This window comes from Rattus norvegicus, chromosome 13, assembly GCF_021556685.1.
Source record: "Rattus norvegicus strain SHRSP/BbbUtx chromosome 13, alternate assembly SHRSP_T2T, whole genome shotgun sequence".
Taxonomy (NCBI): domain Eukaryota; kingdom Metazoa; phylum Chordata; class Mammalia; order Rodentia; family Muridae; genus Rattus; species Rattus norvegicus.
The window spans coordinates 68111821-68129999 of NC_141546.1; the positions used below are offsets into that span (position 1 = coordinate 68111821).

Here is an 18179-nt window from a genome sequence, read left to right on the forward strand (position 1 = left end):
GTGAGAGGAGGGTATTTGAGATTCATACCTGGCTCCTTCACATTCTCCTGGCACAGAATGGTACACAAATCAGAAACTAGTATGTCATGGAGATGATTGCTTATGAATGTCACACACTGGGCCAGGAAAGAGTGTATCCAGAACTGAAGCCATTCTCTGCTATGTCTTCTGCTATTCCTCTAGGCCCTGAAACTTGATGGGAAATATTTCAACACAGACCAGACCAGAAAGAGAACAAAACAAAACAAAAACTCTGGATATTTCAAAAGTGAAGGTTTGCTTTCACCTCTAGGAAAAACCTCTCAGCAGCTGCGGAATGAACGAGGAGACAGAAACACAATATAGGAACAGTGTAGGAAATAGAGTGCTAACGAGTACTAACTATCCTACATGAGCAGCATGATAAGTTGTAGAAATTAGACAGTGTGTGTGTGTGTGTGTGTGTGTGTGTGTGTGTGTGTGTGTACCACCTCAGTTATATAATGAGCTTGAAGCTAGCCTGGGATATGTGAGCCTTGCTCCAAAAAACCATAAACAAACAAAATTATATAATAATGGTCTTTTTAAAATGTCTTTCTGCTACTGCTTAATACAGTGTGTGTTTGTGGCAGCGATTAATTTAATCCACAGGTCATATGATATTAAGGAGAAGGGTTATGGATGTAGTAACCCAAGATTTTGAGTCTCTTCTTATGGGAAGATGATGGAGATATTTCCATGGAATAACAACAGGACCATGCATATACCCAGTTCAGCTTGTCCTGGACTGTCTGTGGAAGGTAGAAGCCAATTGTCCCTGAATCCCTGGAGCCAATGCTTCCAGAATCAGGTTTTTATTTTTAAGATTTATTTATTTACTATGTATACTGTGTTCTCCCTACATGTGTGCCTGCACACTAGACGAGAACACCAGATCCCATTACAGATGGTTGGGAGCCACCAGGTACTAGCAGGGAATTGAACTCAGGACCTTTGGAAGAGCAGCCAGTGCTTTTAACGACTGAGCCATCTCTCCAGCCCATCAGTTTGTTTTAATACAGCCATGGAGATGCATTTGAAAGCATTTGACTTGGGATTGAATTCACTAAGGTTTGAGACATGCTGCCCTTGGAAGCAATGAGTTCTACAACAGCATCTGTGGCTGTAGGAGGCTGATTCCCAGGCAGGAGACAGTTCAGCTCAGCAACTTCTGGTGGAGCAAAATGCCTAGTTCTAGTGATAGCCACTGTAACATGAGCAACAAGTGTTCCTGAGCCACCTCATGCCAAGGGAACTGACTCCTGAAACTTGTCCTCTGATTTCCACAGGTACTTGCATATCCACACGCACGCTCACACAAAAGAGAGGGATAAATGAATAAATGAAATTTGTTTTAATTATTGGGAGATGTAACAAACCTCCAAATAAGTGAAAGAAGAGTGAGGAGAACGGAGTGAACTGATAACAACCAAAAGCGCTCTCAAAAATTCAGAAGTGGGGACTGCAGAGATGGCTCAGGAACACTTGTTGCTCTTGCAGAGGATCTGGGATCAGTTCCCAGCACTCATGTGGTGTCTTGTAACCATCCGTGTGCATCCAATTCCAGAGGATCCTACACCTTTTTCTGGTCTCCTTGGGCACTACTGCACAGATAAATACACACATGTAAAACATACATGCACATAAGATACATTTTTAAAAAATTAGGTAACCTTTACATTGTTGTTTGTTTGATTTTTGATTTTTCAAGACAGAGTCTCTCTGTGTGGCCTTGGCTGTCCTGAAACTTGCTCTGTAGCCCAGGCTAGCCTTCAGCTTGTAGCTATCTAGCTGTCTCTGTCCCACCACCTGGCTCCTTTACAACTTTTTTTAGGGGCTAAAGAGGTGGTTCAGTGTTTAAGAGCCTTTGCTGTTCTTCCAGAGAACCTGAGTTTGGTGTCTAGCACCCATGCCGGGCAGAAGCTCACAGCCATACATATTTCCAGCTCCCGGGGATCTGATGCTTCCCTGCAGGCACCTGCGCTCAAGTGGACATAACCACATGCAGACACATGCCTTTAAAAAAAAGATTAATCCTGCTGGGCAATGGTGGTGCATTCCTTTAATCCCAGCGCGGTCCCCAGCTCCGAAAAAAAGAAAAAAGAGAGAAAAAAAAAGATTAATCTTGCTGGGCAATGGTGGTGCATCCCTTTAATCCCAGCGCTTGGGAGGCAGAGGGAGGTGGATCTCTGTGAGTTCAAGGCTAGCCCAGTCTAGAGAGTGAGTTCTAGGACAGCCAAACCCTTTGTCAAAAACCAAAACCAAAACAAAATTTTTGTTTTAATTAATCTTTAAAATTTTTAAATAAACTACTTTTATTTATTCATTGACCTTTTCATACATTAATATATTAGGATCCTATCCATCCCCAACTTTCCTCTGCCATTACTCCCCAGGTGTCTCCAACACATCCCCTTCCCAGCTTCACGCTCTCTATCTTGTTCTCTAACCCAATTAGTGTGGCCTGCTGAGATGTTGACTGAGCTTGTTGGCTCTGTCTTGCACAGGTCTTGCCGGTAACCATAGCAACAATGGGTTCACAGGAGCAATGACCTCAGCACCCCTCCCATCCTGCAGTTCTTATATCCTTCCACCCTTTTCTTCAGGAATGTTTCCTAAGCCCTGGTGTGTGGGGTTCTGGTGCTGGGGAGCGAAGACATAGCAGTTCAATTTAAGGCTGGGCCCTCAGCACTCACTTTCTCTTAGGACTTTGTCCAGTTGTTAGTCCCCACATTGACTGGTGAGCACTGCACAGAATCGTATCTCTGGGTAAGGTTGAAGGCAGCGCCTATCTACGTGTATGGGCATAAACGTTTAGAAGGCAGTCTGATAATATGTCCATTTGGCAAAACACCAGTGGTAGATTCCTTCCCCCCAACCCATCCCCAGGGCCTATGACTTCTCACGTCATGAACTTACGACCAGGTTTACAGTACCAGGCATGAATTCCCCTCTGGAAAGCAGACCTCGAATCAAATTCTAAAGGGCACCAGTGGACACATCTTGTTCGGTAAGTCAGTATTATAGCATTCGGGGTTTGCCACTGGGTAAGGCCATTGATGGTCACTACACTAACAGCCTACACAGCCCCTTCTAGCACGGGGAAGGCTGATCAGTGGAGAGTAAGTGTGCAGGTCAGGTCAAACTGGATTTCCGCATGTCTTATCCCCAAAGCTTGCTGTGTCTTCATCAAGAGTCTCACCATCTACTTCAGAGGTACAACAAGGACAGTGGCAACGGACTTGGGGGAAACGGACAGTGGGGGAGCTGCTGCTGCATCCTTGACTAGTAATTCATGGGGAAGCAGCTCATATTTGCAATTAAGGTTTTTATTTAATACCTCATGGCTGCTGGAGGAAGCTTTGTCCACCCATTGGTCCAGTGTTCAAACTCCTTCTTTTAAAAAAATATATATATATATTCTAGGACTTCTGTTTTCTCAGAAGCCACTCCTTAAAGCACACCTAACAGTCCCAAACTGCACCCCTCCCCTGGGCTCTGTATTCCAGCCTACAATTTCAGTGACAAAAGGTTTCTACTTTACTGGAGGCCACACTCTACTAGAACCCCAAAGATCAAATAGGTACCCAGACCCCACCCCACCCCTAAGGTTGCACAGGCACTTAGAACATAGAGGAAATGTTGGCACCCAAAACTCCAGAGATCATATAGACCACAAAATCCCCAGTGGAAACACACCACTGATCTGAAGACTCTCTGGTCACCAGAGCCCCAGGTTGCTCAGGCCAGAGGACCAGAGGAAAAACAGAAACCAAGAGGAAAACATCCATCCAACAAAGATAGACTCAGAAATCAACTCCTAAAACTATATTAACCCGGGGGCTGGAGGGATGGCTCAGAGGTTAAGAGCACTGTCTGCTCTTCCAGAGGTCCTGAGTTCAATTCCCAGCAACCACATGGTGGCTCACAACCATCTATAATCAGGTCTGGGGCCCTCTTCTGGCCTGCAGGCATACATGCAGGGCAGAAAGCTGTATGATGTATACATAATAAATAAATAAATAAAGTTTTAAAAAATTAAAAAAAAACTATATTAACCCTAAACCCAGATGCCTCAGGGCCAGTGTAAGAACACTATCAACCACAGCCAAGCAATGTGGCATCACTAGGGCCCAGCTACTGTACTACAGCAAGTCCTGAATATTCCAACACAAATGAAGCACAAGAAAATGATCCTAAATTCAATCATATGAAGACTAGAGGCTCTTAAAGAGGAAATTAATAAATCCCTTAAAGAAATCCAGGAAAACACAAACAGGTGAAGGAAATGAATAAGACTGTTCAAGACCCAAAAATGGAAATAAAAGCAATAAAGACAACACAAACTGGGTTGGGGATTTAGCTCAGTGGTAGAGTGCTTGCCTAGCAAGCACAAGACCCTGGGTTCGGTCCTCAGTTCTGAAAAAAAAAGAAAGAAAAGAAAAGAAAAAAGAAAACACAAACTGAGGGAATCCTGGAAATGGAAAATCTAGGCAAGTGAACAGGAACTGCAGATGCCAACATCACCAACAGAATACAGGAGATGAAAGAGAGAATCTCAGGTGGAGAAGATACCATAGAAGAAACTGATATATCGGTCAAAGAAAATGTTAAATCTAAAACGTTCCTGAAACAAAACGTTCAGGAAATCTGGGACACTATGAAAAGATGAAACCTAAGAATAATAGGAATAGAAGAAGAAGAATCCCAGCTCAAAAGCCCAGAAAATATTTTTCAACAAAACCATAGAAGAAAATTTTCCTAACCTAAAGAAAGAGATGCCTATGAACATACAAGAAGCCTACAGATCTCCAAATGGATTGGACCAGAAAAGAAAGGCACATAATAATCAAAACACTAAATGTACAGAACAAAGAGAGAATATTAAAAGCCGCAAGGGAAGAAGGCCAAGAAACATATAAAGGTGTCCCCGCCAGCGGGGACCCAGTTATTCAGGGTCCCGAAGAGACTTTCTACCTGTGGGCCAAAATGGGGGTGAAGAGAAGAAGGAGACCAAGCAAAAGTTCTGTTGTCAAGGTCTCATTTATTGGGATGAACATTGCAGCTTTTAAGGCTTTCAGGTAGGGGGAGTGACCTTTGTGAAATATGAAGGAGGGGGAGATGAGGGTATAGGCAGTGATAGCTGGAGGCAAAGAAGTCAGGCGATGAGGTCAGGTGGTGGAGACACTGGGTGTTGACTGAGGAGATAACTGGTATCTGCTCGAGCTGAGGCATCCCTTGAATGTTATACTCCTGTGCTGTAAATTCATGGGAGAGTCTTTATCCAACAATCTTAAGATTTATGGCAGTCATCTTCAGGGTGAGTCTCTGTGGCCAAACAGCCCAGAGTCACTTTGAACCATGCAGTCAAAAAGCGGCTAGGCCCAAATCCAATATGGCTCCGTGCATAAAGGCAGACCTATCGGAATTATACCCGACTTGTCAACAGAGGCTCTAAAAGCCAGAAGGGCCTGGACAGATGTCTTGTACCCTCTAAGAAAGCACAGATGCCAGCCCGGACTGCTATACCCAGCAAAACTTTCAATCACCATAGATGGAGAAAATAAGATATTCTATGACAAAACCAAATTCAAACAATATCTATCCACAAATCCAGCCCTACAGAAGATACTAGGAGGAAAACTCCAACTCTACCCAAGAAAACACAGGAAATAAGTAATTTCAAACCAACAAAACCAAAAGAAGGGAAACACACACAGTGAAGAGTGAAGTGGTTGAATACAAAATTAACTAAAAAGAAAAGCAGCCCTCCTTTATACAAATGACAAACAGGCTGAGAAAAAAAATCAGGGAAACAACAGCCTTCAATATAACCACAAATAATATAGAGTATCTTGGGGTGACTCTAACTGAACAATTGATAAACCTGCCTAAGAACTTCAAATCTTTGAAGAAAGAAGTTGGAGATTCTATCAGAAGATGGAAAAATCTCCCATGCTCATGGATCCATAGGACCAATATAATAATATAATCAGTAGGATCAATATAGTATATGGCCAACTTACCAAAAGCAATCTACAGATTCAATGCAATTCCCATCAGAATTACAACACAATTCCTAACAGACACTGAACAAGCAATACTCAACTTTACGGAGAAAAGCAAAGAACCCAGGATAGCAAAAACAACCCTGTACAAAACACGAACTGTCAGAGGTATCACTGTCCCTGATCTCAAGCTGAACTATAGAGCCATAGCAATAAAACCACATCAATGGAATTGAATTGAAAACCCAGAAGTAAAACCACACACCCATGAACACTTAATTTTTTGACAAAGAAGCCAAAATTATACAGCAGAAAAAAGAAAGTATCTTCAACAAATGGTGCTGGTCTACCTCACCTCAGCATGTAGAAGAATGCAAATAGATCCTTTCAGCCTGCACAAAGCTCACGTCCAAGTGGATCAAAGACCTCAGCATACAGCCAGATGCACCAAACGTGACAGAAGAGAATCTGGGGGATAGCCCTAGACACACTGATTTGCACAGGAGACAGCTTCCTGAACAGAACACCAAAAGCTCAGGCGCTCTGATCAACGATTGATAAGTAGGACCTCAGAAAACTGGAAAACTTCTGTACGGCTTAGGACACCTTCAAAAGGACAAAACGGGGGTTGGGGATTTAGTTCAGTGGTAGAGCGCTTGCCTAGCAAGCGCAAGGTCCTGGGTTCAGTTCCCAGCTCCGAAAAAACAAAACAAAACAAAACAAAACAAAACAAAACAAAAGGACAAAACGGCAGCCTACAGAATGGGAAAAGATGTTCACCAACCCCACATCTGACAGAGGGTTAGGGGTAGGGTTAGGGTTAGGGTTAGGGTTAGGGTTAGGGTTAGGGTTAGGGTTAGAGTTAGAAACTAGACATCAACAAACCAAACAACCCAATGAGAAATGGGGTACAGAGCTAAGCAGGGAATTCTTCACAGAGGAATTTCAAAGGGTCGAGAAGAACGTAAAGAAATGCCCTTAGCCATTAGAGAAACGCAAATCGAAAAACGACTCTGAGATTCCACCTTTTAACCTATCAAGATGGCTAGTCAAAAACACATGCAACAGCTTATGCTGACAGGGATATGGAGCAAGGGGAACACTCCTCCATTGCTGGCGGGAGTGCAAACTTGTACAGCTGCTTTGGAAATCAATATAGTGGTTTCACAGAAAATTGGGAACAGATCTACCTCAAGACCTAGCTATACCACTTCCGGCCATATACCCAAAGGACTCTCCACCATACCGAAAGGACACTTGCTCAACTAACTTCAGAGCAGCTTTATTCTTAATAGCCAGAAACCGGAAATGTGGGTTTCCATAGGCCTCATGGGTTCCATGTGGTGCTGTGTTGTGTTGGGGAGGGGAAAGTGGAAGGCATTGGTCTCTGCAACCTCAGTGTGTGTGTGTGTGTGTGTGTGTGTGTGTGTGTGTGTGTGTGTGTGTGTGTGGTACAACTCTCCGGGTTTGTTTCTCTCCTGCACTTTGTGAGATCCTGGAACTGAATCCAGGTCATCGGGGCAGCACACAAGCTCCTGTACATCATACTGGTCCCAGGAAGCAGGCGCCACCATTCCTAACTTTAAAAAGCAATCTTAACTACAAAAGTCAAAACTGTCTCAATAAAAACACCAATGAAATTAAAAAAAAAAAAAGACCCTTGACAAGAACGATCAAGGAAAGAACGAATAGAAATCATTAAACATCCTTAGAAATGGGAAAGAGTTGGTCCCTCTGGCCATTACCAACGTTCATTTGGGAAGTGTTTCTGATTCCATGGTCCTGTAGTCTTTGTCTCCTCTTGCCCATGAGAGCGATTGATTCATTATTCTGTAATAAATTCTGTCTTCTACACTGTGCTTTGGGTCTTGTACAGATTTATTGGGATCTAAGGGGAGGTGGGAGCTAGGTCCTGCCGACACCATCAAAGGACAGTTTGTTTCTGATATTCTGTCTGTTCTTCCATGTCTCTTTGTGAATAACTGACAGGATCCAGCGCCACTGTGAAAATCTTCCTTGTCTAAACCATCCCTGAGGCATATAATATTATCTTTGTATTTCATCATCTTACCAGAATAGAGCCAAACACAAGCCCTTTCTACTGATCACCCCACAGCATCTGTTCATAGTCTCTTGTTATTTTGAGACGGGGTCTCTTTCAGCCCAGGTTTGCCTTAAGTTTAGATAGCTAAGGATGACCTTGAACTTTGGATTCTCTTCCTTTCATCTTTCCAAGTACTGATGTCATAGGTGTAAGCTGCCAATCCTGGTTTATGTGATGACAGGAATCACACCCAGGGCTTCAGTCGTGTCAGGGAAGCAACTACCATCCGAGCCGCTTCCACAGGCCTCTTTTATAAAAATGTTTGCTATTTTGACTTCTGTCTCTGCAGCTTTGTATCCTCAATAGCAGCCACGGTTCTGATTTTTTTATTTTTGGAAGACAGGGTAGTTTTGGGTTGTTTTTTTGAGACAGGATGCTGCAATGATATAGCCCAGGCCAGCTATGAACCCCAAATCCTACTTCCAACCTCTTAGATGTTGGTATTATAAATACATATCTGGAGTTGCTAATTTATTTGATGATGGTGGTGGTGATGATGATGGTGGTGGTGATGATGGTGGTGGTGGTGATGGTGGTGATGATGATGGTGGTGGTGATGATGGTGGTGGTGGTGATGGTGGTGATGATGATGGTGGTGATGATGATGGTGGTGGTGATGATGGTGGTGGTGATGATGGTGGTGGTGGTGATGGTGGTGATGATGGTGGTGATGATGATGGTGGTGGTGATGATGGTGGTGGTGATGATGGTGGTGGTGGTGATGGTGGTGATGATGATGGTGGTGATGATGATGATGATGGTGGTGATGATGTGTTTGCGTGTGTGTTCTTGCACACGTGGCATGCTCTCTCATGCTTGCACAGTGTAGAAGGCAGAGGACAAGTTCGTGAAGTTGGTTTTGCTCTTCCATTTTTTTAACAAGGGTTCTGAGGATGGAACTTAGGTTGCTAGGTTTGTGCAGCAAGCACCTTTACCCACTGACCCACTTTGCTGGCCCAAACAAGGTCTTTAAGAATTAAATTACTTGTATCTACGTTCCAAGCTTCACCTTTTATTTAACAACCTCTGCCAGCCCCCTTGCGTTCACATTCATAAGAGCTAATTCACGTATTTAAATTTTCACAATTTGGCACTCATTCAGTTACCGTCTCTCTGCCCCGTGGGTTGGTCGTTGCTCATTTGTCCTTTGTTTCTGAGGCAGGGTCTTGCTATTTTGCTCAAAGTAGCCTCAAACTTGCATCCTCCTGCCTCAACTTCCTGAGTAGCTTGGAGCCACTGGGCTTGCTCTGTTAAAGCATTTTAAAAAGTATTTTTGGCTACTCAGACGAAGCTTCTTCTGGACAAGTCTCAAGCAAGCTCTTTGTTGAGAGATTCTGAGAGCTGGCCTAGGAATGTCCTTATCTGGGGGCAGACAGCGGAGGAGCTTCCTCCCAGGCCATAAGCACAGGCCTGTGTGAAGTAGTCAGTTCTCACAGCAAGCAAGCAAGCCTAGCCAATGCTGTCCTCCCTGGCTTCCCCTGGAGAGCGTGGCCGGGTTCACTGCTGATGGCTTGGCACGCATCTCTGTTCCTCACGTTAGCTTTAGGAAGATCCGAGTCTTGCCAGGATAGACAGTGTGATCATTTGTTAAGCAATGCCAGGGGTTGGGGATTTAGCTCAGTGGTAGAGCGCTTGCCTAGGAAGCGCAAGGCCCTGGGTTCGGTCCCCAGCTCCGGGGGGGGGGGGGGGGGGGGAGGGGGGGAGGGGGGAGGGGGGGGAAGCAATGCCAGCCACAGCACAGAGCACACATAAGTCAGAGAATGGCTCTAGGAGCCAGTTTTTCCTTCTACCACATGGGTCCCAGGGATGAAATTCGGGCTATCAGATCTGAAAGCAAGTGCCCCTACCCAATGACCTATCTTGCTTGTGTTTTCTCTGTGCTTGGGTTTTTTTTGTTGTTGTTGTTGTTGTTGTTTTTTGGTTTTTTTTTTTTTTTTGGTTGTTTTCGTTTTGTTTTAGACACAGAGTTTCAGTCTGCCACCCAGGCTAGCCTGGAATTCACTGTGTAGTCAGGGCCTGTTTTGAACTTGTAGCCAGCCTCTTGTCTCAGCCACCTAGTCCCAGCTTCACCCTAGAAGCCATACTGAGGAAGCTATGGGGCTGAAGAGGTGGCTTAGTGATTTATAACACGTTACTCTTGTGTTTGATTCCCAGCACCTACGTGGAGACTCACAACCCTCTGTAACTCCAATCCAGGGGGCCTAACTAGGAATGAGGTGTATACACAAACACACAGGTAAAACCTCATCCTTAGAGAGCAAGTAAAGTAAACATTACTTTTTAAAGGGCAAGGTAGGCGGGAGTAAAAGGTATGAAAGGGCTGTTTGCAACCAGCTGTTCCATATGCACCATTTGAGACATATGCCCGTCTATGTTAGCTTCCTCTGGTAAAAACAGCACGCTCCAAACTGAGAACATCCTCTGATATGGGCAGCCCGGAGCCCACATTCTAAGACATAAATACCAGTGTGGTGACATACACTGGCACAAATAGCAGAGCTGATAGTCAATTGTCCCCTCTAATAAATGGCTTTTTTTTTTTGGTGGTTGATAATACTCTTTTGATGTAGACAGACAGCAGGTGCTTCCTCTACCAGACAAGGACTTCCCCATAAGGAAAAAAAATCCCAGGGGGCTGGAGAGATGGCTCAGTGGTTAAGAGCACCAACTGCTCTTCCTGAGGTCCTGAGTTCAAATCCCAGCAACCACATGGTGGCTCACAACTATCTATAATGAGATCTGATGCCCTCTTCTGGTGTGTCTGAAGGCAGCTACAGTGTACTCCTATACAATAAAATAAAATCTTAAAAAAATTAAATTTATAAAAAAAAAACCTCTTTTACAACCAAAAGTAAACCAGCCTGAAGCCAGAAAATGGAGGAAACCTGAAGCCCTAAGAAGAGGACTAGATGACCCCTCCTCAGTGAGATAAGGATTTAAATACACGCTTGGTATAGCTGATTGCCAATGCTCCCTGTTAAACCTGCCAAGACTGCCCTTTTTTTAACCAAATTAAATAATTATTTGTCCTCCTCTTTCCTTTGCAAACACTAGTTTGGTTTTCTGAGACAGATCTCTGTATGGATATGTAGTCCTGGCTGTTCTGGAACTCACCAGGCTGTCCTTGAACTCAGAGATCTGCCTGCCTCATCTCGAAAGAGCTGGGATTAAAATCATGTGATAGCTGCACCTGGTCTTTTGTTGTTTTCATTTAATCTATTTCTTCCTTTTCCCTCTCTTTTTTATTTTCCTTTGTTCTTTTATCCTCCCTCCCTTCCTTTCTTTCCTTTTTTTTTTTTTGGTGTGGTGTGTCTTGTTCTGTTCTCAATCCACCCTTACTGGCAGCAGAGAGTTTTAATCTAATCCGTGGGACTCTGATCATTGACTTGGGTGATGTCATACAAACTTCTCCACCAGACAGTCATGACTTCTCCCTCTCTTTAAATATTGTGTAAAGTGATGCTTTGGCACTATATAAAGCTGTACCAGAACCCCGGGGGTTTTGGTGGTGTTTCTTTGACACGTCTCCATCTTTATTTAATTTTGAGTTTGTGAAGGGTCTTGCGTTTGCACGTGTATGGGCACAGGAATGAATTTGTGTGTAGAGGCCAGAGTTGACGTTAGGTATCATCCTCAATCCTTCTCCACTTTATGTACTGAGAAATAGCCCCTCATGGAATCCAGAGCTCACAAACTTGGACAGTCTGGTTAGTCAGCTTGCTCTAGGGATCCTGCCTCCGCTATTCTGCACGGGGATTGTAGACAGGCTGCTATGTGGGTGCTGGGGGTCTACACATCCCCCTGCACGTCAAACTCTTTATCTACTGAGCCTTCTTCCCACCCCACCCCACCCCACATCATCTTTTCAGCAGTTCCTTCCTTTTAAGCACAATAAAACATTCCAGCCTTATCTTGTTCCCTCCCTGCAGCAAGTCTGGAGTCAGACAGTTTTATAAGAAGTCCCAATTCCTCTTAGCGGAAGGTGACATTTAGAAGCCATTGTCTGGATGTGTGCTGGATGTTTGGGGAAGATGCTGTTCTGCCCCCAGACTTAGGAAATGTAGTTATACTTCCATTACTCCATCCACCCACCCATCCATCATCTATCTATCTATCTATCTATCTATCTATCTATCTATCTATCTATCTATCTATCATCTATCTATCTATCATCTATGCATATATTATCTATATGTCAAACCTACAGGCTCACATCGACACTTCTAATTCCATTCTAACAACAGTGTTCGCGTAGGTCCATTTTCTACCTTTCCTTGATAGTGAGGTATCCATCATTATTAATGCCTTTTATTATTTGGTTGATTTTGTTGTTGTTTAAGCATTTTCCCATTGCTTCTGCTCCATGTTTAGCTTATCCCAGAATAAACCCAGCGATAATCCAGCGATAAATCCAAGCTAGCACAAGCCAGGGGCACCAGAGGGAAGAGGTAGAAAACCAATGTCCTATCACTAGTAACCAAAATTTAAACCTTTCTTCTGATTCCAGCATACGACAAGCAATAGGTATCATATAGACGGTAGTGAAATTGAACTTACATGATGAGTGGCTTTATCCCTGGACTGTCTTCTTTCTAGATATGCACCCCCATTCCAGTGTTTTATCTCTTGTTGTGTGTTCATGCATGTATGTGGTGTTTGGTTTTTTGGGAGGAGGGAGGTGGAAGTTTGGTGAGTGTGTGTGTGTGTGTGTGTGTGTGTGTGTGTGTGTGTGTGTGTTATATTGTGTGTGTTGTGTGTGCATGCTCCATGTGGAGTCCATTGATTTAAGACAGGTTCAGAGACTGGCCTAGAATTCTCCAAGCAAACCTCAGGAATTCTTCCCAGTGCTGGGATTAAAAGAGCATGCTACCAAGTCCTGCTGCTACTGTTTCTTATTATTATTTTTTTTTCTTTTTTTTTTTTTCGGAGCTGGGGACCGAACCCAGGGCCTTGTGCTTGCTAGGCAAGCGCTCTACCACTGAGCTAAATCCCCAGCCCCCTATTATTATTATTATTATTCCTCCTTTCTTCCTTCTTCCTTCCTCCTTTCTTCCTCTTTCTCCTCTTCCTCCTCTTCCTCTTCCTCTTCTTTGTCTTCTTCTTCTTCTTTTTCTTGTGCATTATGGGGATTGAACACAGATCCACAGAGCCTTGTGGACATAACACAAGCACATTACTACTTTACTGACTGATCTATCCCTCCCTGCTCCCGTCCCAGCTAGATATTCTGTAGGTTACAGTGAAAAATGATCTATATAGTGTGAGACTATACCTTGGGGGGGGCAGAGCAGTGGGCAGGGGCTAAGGAGAGGGCTGCCTGAACTTCCCAAATGCTGGGATTCCAGGGGCGTGCCATCATATACATCTCCCCTTATCATTTTTGTATGTATCATAACACATAGCAGGTACCTCACAGGTTTAATTCATTACTATTAATTTAAATTTTTTAATTTTAAAAGTTAAATCAAAACTTTAATATACAACATATTAATTTGCTGAGAACTTCATACTTTGTCTTTTGGTCATATTTGTTTTTTCCTAAATTTGTTTCTTTATAGGGCACAATTGAATAATCCTATTTTCTAAATATACATTGGCTGAATTTTTTTATAGAGGAAGTAATGATTTGAGGGATTTCAGAGGAAATGAGCTTATTTTTATAGATTCTTAAGGCTTTCTTTTTTAAGCATTCCATTGTGTTAAATGTGTAGCATGGACTCCTAACAATGACATTTCCTTCCCCTACCCACCGATGTACTTATTTCCTTGGCAAGCCCTGACTTGAGACGTCCAAGGTTTATAGTAGGAATTAAATCAATCCACACCAAGCCCAGGAGTCAAAGTGAATACTCGGGGCTAGGGATGTTAGCTCAGTTGGGAGAGTGCTCTCCAAACTTGTGTGGTGGTACAGAGGTCCATGCTGTAACCCTAGCATACAGAGGGTATAGACAGGAGGATCAGAAGTACAAGGTCATCCTTGGCCATGTAGTAAGTTAGGGGCTAGCCTGAGCTATATGAGACCCTGTGTTGCAAAGGAGAGAGACCTCCTTTCAGTACTAAGCAACATTGTAATTCTACCCTGGCAAGGATGCTCTCCCTGGTAAGTGCATAGCAACAGGCCCAATACAGAAACAGAAAGACTCTAAGACTTACAAAGGAATTGTAAAACAACTAAGTGGTTCACTGAATGACAGGGAAACTGAACAACTTCTCTATCCCTGCAACAGTGTGACCAACAACACAGGCGTTGGCCTGTCCAGGAGGATGGAGTTTCTAGCATGCAGATACCTGGGCACAGCAGGGACCTGCTACTTCAGCCGGCTTGCACCCCATAGAAGAGGGACACAGCTGCAGCCAAGGCAGTGACAGCCGGAGGTATCATTTCAAGTTGATCCAGAAAATTGAGAAGTCTCTTCCTTCCACCTTTTCCTGCCCTCTCATCGTCACCAGTGGCTCCCAATTACATGAACCTAAGCAGTGAGGTACAGTGCATCATGACCAGAGAGAGGGGTGGCTGTAACTCACGGCTATCACACCAGTACCGGAGAGGCATTACCAGGAGGGTTGCTGTGAGCTCAAGACTGGTCCGGGCTACCATGTGGAACTGTATTTATAAACAGAGAACTCGAGGGAGATAGATGGGAAATATAAGGATTTTTCAAAACCGTTGGGAAAAAATTCAGATACAGATTCAAGAAATACTGTCAACCATTGGTGGAACAGATACAAAGAAAACACCTTAACATCAAGCCAAGCATGGTAGCAAAGGCCTTTAATCCCAGCACACGGGAGGTTGGTACAGGCAGACTTCTGTGAGTTCAAAGCCAGCTTAGTCTACATAGTGGGATAGTCCAGGGCTAAACAGACAGACTCTGTCTCAATAAATAAAGAGGAGGAGGAAGAGGAGGAAGAGGGGGAGGGGGAGGAGGAAGAGGAGAGGAAATCAAACAAGCCCAGGCAGCCCCAGTAGAGCCATAGCATGACTGACAACAGATACATAACAGAAACAATGGAAGTCATAAAATAAGAGAACGAGATCTTCCAAATGTTGGAAAACTCAGTCCACTAACTATATCCAATGAAAATTACCTTCAAAAGTATGTGAACTGCTGTGTGTGGTGGTCTATGCCTGTGATCCCAGGACCCAGGAGCATGGGGCAAAAGTATCTGGAATTTCATATTCTAGGCCATCCTGCCGTACATTGTGAGACCTGTTTCAAAAAAGAAAGAAAAGAACAAACAAAAAGCCCTAAAGGTGTGTATATGTATTATACCCAATGTCAGTGAACTATACTGAGAAATGGTCCAAGATAGCACTCTGTCTTTAATCTCAGCTGAGAAAAGAAACCAGCGTGGGCTATGTCGTGAGTTCTAGGCTAGCCTAGTTACAGGTTTGCTTAGAGTTTGGGAGATGCTTCATTAGAACAAGTTATCCAGGCATTTCAGATTTAGAAAGAAAGACTCCCATGGTGACTTTGAAGCTGACCAGGGCTGTGTAGTGAGATCCTGTCCAAAAGGAAAATGGAAAAAGAAAAGATAGCTTATTTGAGTGATTTACAAGTGGTGTTTTCACTTCCCCCCAAGCTTCTCCAGGGTCTGATGAGCTTGTGAGTGGAAGCTAAATCCTTGCACAGACATGTCAGGTACAACAGAGCAAGTGCGTGTCTGGCCCGGAACAAATTCCCTGCCCACTTCAAGTTGCAACACAAATGCTTAGTCTGTTCAAGGGCAAATCGTGCCTCCTGAAAACTGCCTTGTTAATTCTCTCCTGCAGACCTGAAGTGACAGTGGCTATTAGACATGACCTACACTACTGCACTTCCTCCCTTCCTCAACTTAATTCCTTTCTTTCCTAATAATGTGTTCTGATTTCACAGTAGTAACAAAGCCTTCTTTGTTAGCCCAACTGCCTATCAAGACCCATTTTAATGCTATAATAATTCAAATTATAAAATAGAAAGCAGAGGTGGAGTCTAATGGAGGGTGAAACAGAGGAGGGAAAACATGCGTAGATTTGTAACGAGTAGGAGCTTGGTGTGTCTGCTGGGGGAAGCTATGCAAGTTAATGTTAGGACGACATACTTGTTTAAGACGGGGTCTCCCGTAGTCTGGGCTGGCTTTGAATCCACTCTGTGACTGAAGGTGACTGGGAACTGCATTTTGTCGTCTGGAGAACCTAAGAGATAAAATACATTGCCACCGGGAGCCATAGTCAAACACTGCTGGGGAGACGCCTAAATCAGTGGTTCTCAACCTTCCTAGTGCTGCGACCCTTTAGTACAGTTCCTTGAGTTGTAGTGACCCCCCCAACCATAAAATTATTTCATTACTACTCAATAACTGTAATGTCCTGCTGTTATTGTAATGTAAACATCTGATATGCAGGATGGCTTTGGGTGAGTGAGCCCTGTGAAAGGGTCGCTTGACACCCCCCAACACACGGGGTCATGACTCATGACCCCCAGGTTTAGAACCACTGCCCTAGATGGTTTGTAGACTCCAACCGTACCAGCCTCCTCTGGCTCAGAGGCTGCAGTCATGCTGGCTTCTGCCTGTTCTTAGACACCATACACTTCTGCCGTGCAGGATATGTGCGGGTCCTCCGATCAGGTTTTGAATAGGTCTCAAGGTCAAAGTTTCTAACCTACGAATTCTTTTCTCTCCTGTCTAATTAGTTCCCATCTGTTATTTTTCTATCTCCTTCAAATAAAAAAAAAAACCACATCTTAAAAATTGCACCTTACTCCATTTTTTTGAGACAGGGTCTTACTATCTTGCTCAGGCTGGTCTAGAACTCATAAGCTTAGTTGATTGTCTAGCTTCAGATTATAAATTGCTACTACTAGGCTCTAAGTAAAATGTATTAATTATACTTTCTTACATTTTAGTTTATGTGTTGTGTGTATGCGTGTGGACATATGCAGGCATCTATGGAAGTCAGAGAACAGCTGTGGAAGTCAGTTCTCTCTCTGTACTATGTATGTCCTGTGGATTCAAGGCATTCAGGAATGGCAGTAAGTGCCTTTACTGTCTGAGCCATCTTACCAGCCCTTAAACAGTTTTTAAAAATAGATTCACTGTCTGCTTCTTCCATGGGAGCAGGCTCTTGCTAATCTTTGTACTGCAGCATCTGGCAAACTCAAGAAGTTACTAGAGGAGGCTGGAGAGATGGCTCAGCGGTTAAGAGCACTGATTGCTCTTCCAGAGGTCCTGAGTTCAATTCCCAGCAACCACATGGTGGCTCACAACCATCTGTAATGGGATCTGATGCCCTCTTCTGGTGTGCATGAAGACAGCTACAGTGTACACATAAAATAAAATAAACCTTTAAAAATAAAAAGAAGAAGTTACTAGAGCTTGCCCCGGCGACTCACTCCTGTAATTTCAGCAAAAGGGAGGCTGTTGGTTGTGAGATGAGGCCAGCTTGGGCTGTGGAGAGAACCCCTTTCTCATAAAACAAACAAGCTCGATAGAAGAGAATTAGAGCCACATCATATCCCAGATATGTCAAAGCAAGTAACTTACCATCATCTGTAAAATATGGGTCAGCACTGACAGTAGATGTACCCTATGGGAACGTGGTTGGTTTCCTTTCATAAATCAGTGTCTGATACATACCACCTTGGTATGCTTCTCCTTGGTTGAAGGACGGTTGGTGGCAGCTCCCAGGATGCCATTAAGTCCTTGTTTGAAATTCCATCTACTTTCTCACTTGGCCACCCAGCACACAGTACTGATCAAAGTTCAGTGAGGAAATGAGGCAATTATTTTTCTTGGGTTAGAATCTAACTGAACGTCCACCAAGGGTCTCTGTTTGGTTGGGTGGGTCCAGTTTTGTGAATGAATGACTCCTTTGCCAGCAAACAATAGTGAAGAACCCAGCCATTAATAAACTGGGAGGCATGGCCTTCCTGGGGTGGTTATTGCCTGTAATCTACAGCAACTGTTAAATGGTTTCAGTTCCTACTGTCGGGCAAAATTTTAACAGACTTAAATAAAATATTTCCAAAGTTCTTAAAAACAGCAGCAACAACAACAACAAAAACAAA

At 43.7% G+C, this 18179-nt stretch overlaps 1 long non-coding RNA gene across 1 annotated transcript; it reads right to left on the reverse strand.

The window, feature by feature from the left end:
* Positions 1-1399: 1399 nt before the first annotated feature.
* On the reverse strand, positions 1400-17813 carry LOC148001686 (uncharacterized). The gene is made up of 4 exons (XR_015636019.1): positions 17656-17813; positions 16213-16306; positions 15220-15341; positions 1400-1622 (listed from the first exon to the last, which is right to left on the reverse strand). It is a non-coding gene; the product is annotated as an uncharacterized LOC148001686 (long non-coding RNA).
* Between the last annotated feature and the right edge of the window lie 366 nt (positions 17814-18179).